Here is a 6,275-nt window from a genome sequence, read left to right as displayed (position 1 = left end):
TTCCACCCCCGGCCCTCTCGCTACCTACCAGTGTGTGGAGCATGCGTGGCCCTCCCGGGGGGGGGCGCGCGCCAGGTCGGGACCGGCACAATGGGAGCGGCTGTGAGGCGACCTGCGGGGCGGCGGGTGGGTGGGGTGGCGTTCGGGGCAGAGACCGCGCTCAGATAGCTGAGGCGGAATACCTGTAGCGCGTGTGTCTAGGACTGCATTGCACGACGCGGATGGGGAGGGGTCTGTCACAGGCCGGGAGGGGGGCGCTCGAGCGTGGAGTTGGTCTGACGCTCTGTGGAAGGATGGACGCGTTGAAGCCGAAAACGATGGGTTACGTGTGTTTCAGTAGAGGATGAGTTTGCTTGCAGTACAGCAGATGATCGTGCTGCTTTTTGAATGCTGTGTGTTGTTGGCACGCTTCTCATCGTCTCCCTTCTAGGCTCATATGCTACCCTGCATGTGCGTATGTATGTGTCTCTGCCTGCTGCTGTTCTTCCTTGTGTCGGTTCTTTGCTGTTCCTCCTCGATGGAGATAGCGTCTGCTCCTTTCTTTCGCCTTGCTCGACGCTTCCTTTTAACGCGTGCCCTGCTCTCGTTTTCTCATCCTCCCCCCATCGTGAACCCTTATCTCCTTTCTTCTTTTTACGAGGTGCCTTTCTCCTGTTCTCACTGCCGCGTTGCCATTGTGGTCGTCGTGGCTTCTATTTCTCCTTTCTTCCTGGTTTAGCTTGCTGATGATACAGTGCCTCTGCGCAGGTGCGCTACGGCCGTCTTTGATGCGGCGGGATGCAGAGAGTGGCGAAGAGCTTCTTGATTGTTCCTCTCTTCGTCTTTCACGCATGCTTTACACGCAGAAAATGTACGCCCGTAATACCTCCTGTTGTGCTTCATTGTAGTGTAAACCTTTTATTTTTTTTCCCGGTTTCGCGTTTTTGTTGTCGTGGTAACGCGTGTCTTTACTGGTTAGTTTTTTTCATGTTTGTTTTTGAAGTCTTTCTGCTGTGGTCTGCCTCCTTCTCGTTCCCCCCACGGCCATTGCGCGCAACACGAATCCGCGTTGCTGCTTCTCTCGTTTCGTATTTTCCTTTGGATTTTTTGCTTTTTTTTTCGTCCCAGCTGGATACATGCAGGTGCACTTTTCTTTCAGTGTTCGCCTTTTCAGTGTTTCACCGCGTGCTGCACCCGCTCCTCCCGCTGTTTTTTTTTCTGTTTTTGCCTTTCGTTGTTGATGTGCCCCTCTCTTTCTCCCTGTGTGTGTGTTTAAAATGTTTTGTGGCTTCTGTGTTTTGGCCGTGTGTGCCTTTATAGCCCTATCGTCGATTCACTGGTTTACTGATGTCGTTGTGGGCGACTTTACTCCACATTTTTTTTCTTCACGTTCTTGGCAGGCGTAGGTTTTATACGTATGTATATGTATATCTGTTTGCGCGCACACCCTTACCCCCTCGGTTTCCGGCTCACTTATCGGAGTGTATCAATATCAAATCTATGTATATCTATCTATATACGTGTATGTGTATGTGTATGCGTATGTGCCTCTTGCTTCCTTCTTATTTGTGCCAGCCACGCACCGCATCTCTCTGCCCGCCCGCCTGCTTGTCGCCGTCTCTCTCTTTTTTTATTATCTGCGTTTTTTGCTTTGCTTGTATTTCTTTTTCTTCATTTTTATGTTGTCTCCGTTAGCCGTAGTGCAACCAGAGTTTGGAGGGCTGTAGTTGTATGCGTATGTCTGCTGGTGTGTGCTTGTGTGTGTGTGTGTGTTTTATTATATTTTTTCCGTTTCCCCTGTGGGCGAATGAAACGCTATTAATAACAACAACACCCTTCCCCCTCCTCCTCCCCTCCCTCAACAACAAAAAAAAAACAGTGCACATGGCATTGCGTTCAACTCTCTATTTTGAATGTAAGTGTGTGGTGTGCTCTGTCTCTTCGCGGATCGTAGTTCTCTCTCCATGGCCAGGCGCCTGTGTGGAGTTTCGCGTTCCGTTCATGTCTTTCTTTTTTTTCTTCGGGTTTCGGTCTGGATAAAAAAACCAAAGGCACTTAGCTGTGGAGGTGAATGAGTGCTCTGATGTGGCGTTGACAACCTCAACGCGCCGGACAGCAGACCCCCCCCCCCACACACCCAATCCCTTCCGGCTCTTTCAGGACAACAAGAACAGAAAAAACAAGAATCGCTCAATCATGCTAAAGATGGGCGTTCTCTCTCACTGTGGATGCGCGCACAGGCCCACTTTGTGTACGCCTTTTTGTGCATCCTCGTCCCTTTTTCTCTTGGTTCTTTAGCGACTAATCCTAAACCCATCATGGTGTGCGCGTGTGTGTGCTTGTCAGCGCATGTGTGCGCATCGTCGGGTGTGTGTGTGTGTGTACTGCCCGAGCAATACTAAAAGAACGCGCAGGTACAGTGCACCTTTACGACGTGGTGGCACTCCTCACTGGCCCTCCTCTCAGCTCTCCCCCCAACCCTGCGAGGTGGGGGATCCGGTCAGCGAGGCGACAGCAGCCGGTATGGCAAACACAAACGGCAGCAGCATAAAATGCACACACTCAGTATGTGTAGGCATTTTATTTTTGATTGTTCTTGAAAATTTAGCGGTGCAGCTGGTGTTCTTGACGCTGCTGCTTTTCGCATTTTTCTTTCTATTCGTTGGGATTCTCGTGTTGTAGGTCTGTCCTCTCTCTTTCCACTTACCATTTTTATTTTTACTCTCCTCCCCTTTTATGAAGGTCCTTCTCCGCAAACGAATACGTTACAAAACTCATCAAAAAAATCGAACACACGGGATCGCGAGAGCGACAGATAGAGAACACACACACGCACACACGTGCGTATGTGCGTGCGAAAAAAAAAGAAGGCCTTTGCAGAGTACAGGTGGTGGGGAGATGAAAGCGAAACCAAAACAAATAGCAAGAAGGAAGGAGAGGAAGGGAAGGAAAAACAAACAAGTGACACGATAAATCAGGTGGACAGAGGCCGCTTTTATGCTGTTGGGTTGGGTTGTGCGTTTGGTTGTTTTATGCTTTACCTTTGTTTTTTTCCTTCGCTTGATTTGGCTGGTGTCTTTTTTTTTCCTCTTTCAAGGCGCGCCTCAATCCAAATGGACGCTCAACACGCTCACGCACACCACACGAAAAAAAAAGACAAAGAACATGCGAACAACGCGTCTACTTCCGTAATGTTCTGACGTGCAGACCAACATCAAACACGAATCCAAGAAAACGAAAAAGGAGAAGATCGTGGAAAGGAAGGCAATAATAATAATAAAGGAAAAAAAGAACAAAACAACAAAACAAAGGAAACACATACGCACACGTACAGACGCACAGCAGTATCGGTACTTCTCTTATTCTTCCCCCCATCTATTAGCGTAATACGGACAACCATAACGAAGAAACAAAAAAGTCCTCAATCCGCTTCACGTAGAGCACTTTCCTCCTCTTCTCCGCTCACCACCCTCCCTACCCCCACACACATCCATAATAGAGCAAACGAAAGAGGAGAGATGGAAAGATGCGACAAGGACGGGCACATGTGTGCAACACCTTCTTCCCCTAGCCCTTACCCCTCCCACCCGTTTCTATCACGTGTGTGTGTATCCCACCGTTATTCGTTTTTTTTTTGCTCGGTTTCTTTTTTAACTTGCCGTTGTTTGTTCGTCTCTATTCGTTGACTCGTCCCACCGCTTCATTCCTCAGCGCCTTGTCTCGAAACGGAACAACAACAGCAACAAACAAAGAATATTGCGCCTCAAGACACCTTCCCACTCTTTTCCTCTCGCTCTCTCCTTCCCTCCTTGTTCTCTCTTGGACTTACCCACGTATCCGCGAGGGCACCCACACGTGACGACACGCGCGAGTGTGTGCCGCTGTGCCCTTTGGCCCTCTTGTTTTCTCTCTCCTTTTATTGTCTTTTCACTTGAATGTTGGAGGTGAAGGCGGTCGCGGATGGGAAGGGGAGGAGGAGGAGGAGGGGCAGGGCGGCGCCCAGCACAGCGACACGTGCTCCGAGCTCCCAACCCCCCTCCCGGACGTGGATCTCCCTCTTTAAGCTATCACTGTCTGCACACTTCCTTTCTTGCTGACATGCTCTATGGTTGTTGTGCTTCTTCTGTGTTACGTGTATGTGTTTCTCCGACGCTCCTGTTCTCATTTTTTTTTTTTTACGCTGTTAGTCTACTTCGTTTTTTTTGTCTTCGCCTTCTGTACGCTTAATTTCTCTTGTGCCTGCTCTCTTTGTATTGTTGTTCACCTCGACTCTCTCTTGTCTCCCCTCCTTCTGTTTTTTGTTTTCTGTCGTTTTTTTTTGTCGTTGTTGTGTACGTCTTCACGCCTTGTTGTCGTTTTGTTGTGCCTGTTCTCGTCCTGCTCATGTTCTCTCTTCCACATGTCGTTCTTTCTCTTTCCTTTTTGTTTCTGTCTCCGATTGCGTGTGTATGCGTGCGTGTCTCTCTTTTATCGCCATTTTTCCCCTTGTTGCTCTTTCTCCCCTCTCTTTTTTTTTTACTGTTTCCTTTCATGTGTGCTCGTCTCTCCTGTTCGCTTTTTTTTGTTTTGCCTCGGTCAGTTTTGGCGCTCACCTCTAGTATTCATTTCTTTACTGTTATTATTCTTTTTTTCTTTTTTTTTGTATTCTTGCTCGTGAATTTGCTCTCTTGCGCTGGTCTTTTGATTTTCTTTATTGTGTTGTTTCGCTTTTCAGTTTTCTTTTTCTTTCGTTGCTTTATCGATTTCGTCCCTCTTTTCTCTTGTCTTCTGGTGCTTATTTGTGATGTTGAAGCGCGTATCAAGTAACACGTAACATAGCCTCGGCTTTTCCCTTCTCTCTCTTCCCCCTCTTATTTCATGTGTGTGTGTGTCTCGCCTTCTTGTTGTTCTTGCTGCTAAGGAAAAAGGAAAGAAACATAGAGTTTGTTTTTACCCTCTTTTTTTTTCTTTTGCGTGTTTACATCTTTTGGTTTCGTCTTCGCCCGCGCATGTGTGTGTGTGTGCGTGCGTGTGGAGGTCTTGACCCTTTCCCCCTCCTCCCCACTCCCACCCCCATCCTCTTCCTTTTTCACCTCCTTCTTTCCGCACCTCCCTCTCCCTCCTCCCCCGCTAACGACGAAGAAAACGCACAGCCACACACACACGCACACATGAAGAAGTCCTACGTTCCTCCCTCTTCGTTCGTTGGTGTGTCTCCTCTCTCTCTTGTGTCTTCTGACTTGCCGCCTCTGCGACTACTTCTCCTTCCTCTTTCTTTCTTTCCCCTCAATTTTTCGTTTTTTTTTTTACGTTCTTGCTCCTTTGGGTTCAAGGCTTGCCTGTCTCGTGTGTGTGTGTGTGTGGCTGTGCGTCGGTGTCGGGCTGTGACCTGTTTTTTTTTTTCTGGTTCGTCTTGGTTCCGCAAAGACCAAAAACAAAAGAAAGAAACACACAAGAATGCTGCGCGTCCACTCGATGTGTGCATTCCTATCCCCTCCTCCCCCGTCGTTTCGCTAGTCCTTCGCAGTCTTGTCTCTGTCTGTCTCCTTTTTTTTCTTGTCTCGGCTTCTCCGCTCCTTTCCTTTTCCAGTCTTCGGCCCCTTTTCCTCTGCGAAACCGCACACCACCCCCTCACCAACACCCCAACACCCTCCGGCCCACACCCTTCAACTCTCTTCTACCCTTTTACACTCCTCCACTGCGAGCATTATGGCAGCGCATCACACCATCGGTACACCGAACAGATCCACGAAGAGGCAAGCGCACGGACATGATCCGAAAGAGGCGTGCGACTGCGATGACGAAGGGTTATGACTCAGCCTTTCTCCCTTCTCCTTCCCCTAATTCCTTTTTCTTGTGCTTTCTTGTACGGCTGTGTGTTTGATCTACGCCTTCGTACGCTTCCTAGGGGCAAGTTGGGCCCTGTATCTTCCTCTTCATTTTTCCCGTCGTCGCGTGCACTGCTGTCCACACCCTCATGACGGGGGACACCTCAGCGCGTGGTATGGCAGGCTCCAGTGGCCCCCGCTCCGTGTGTGCGTGTGTGTGTGGGGGAGGGGGAGCCATACAGGCCCCCCGCTATCCGCTGCCAATGCCGAGCCACCTTCTGGTGTTGGCAGGGTTGAGTACCCACGACGTAGGGAAGTCATAGCGATGTAGCGCTGATGATGTCGGCAGTTGTGTTCCGGGTGGCGCTGCGTCGGAGCGGCCTGCAACCGCGTACACGTCTGCGCCATCCATATGATGGACAGCGTGTCAGCGTGACTCGAGCGTATTCCACCCCCGGCCCTCTCGCTACCTACCAGTGTGTGGAGCAT

The sequence above is a fragment of the Leishmania donovani genome, chromosome 23, assembly GCF_000227135.1.
Source record: "Leishmania donovani BPK282A1 complete genome, chromosome 23".
Taxonomy (NCBI): Eukaryota; Euglenozoa; class Kinetoplastea; order Trypanosomatida; family Trypanosomatidae; genus Leishmania; species Leishmania donovani.
Note: the sequence above shows the minus strand (reverse complement) of the source record.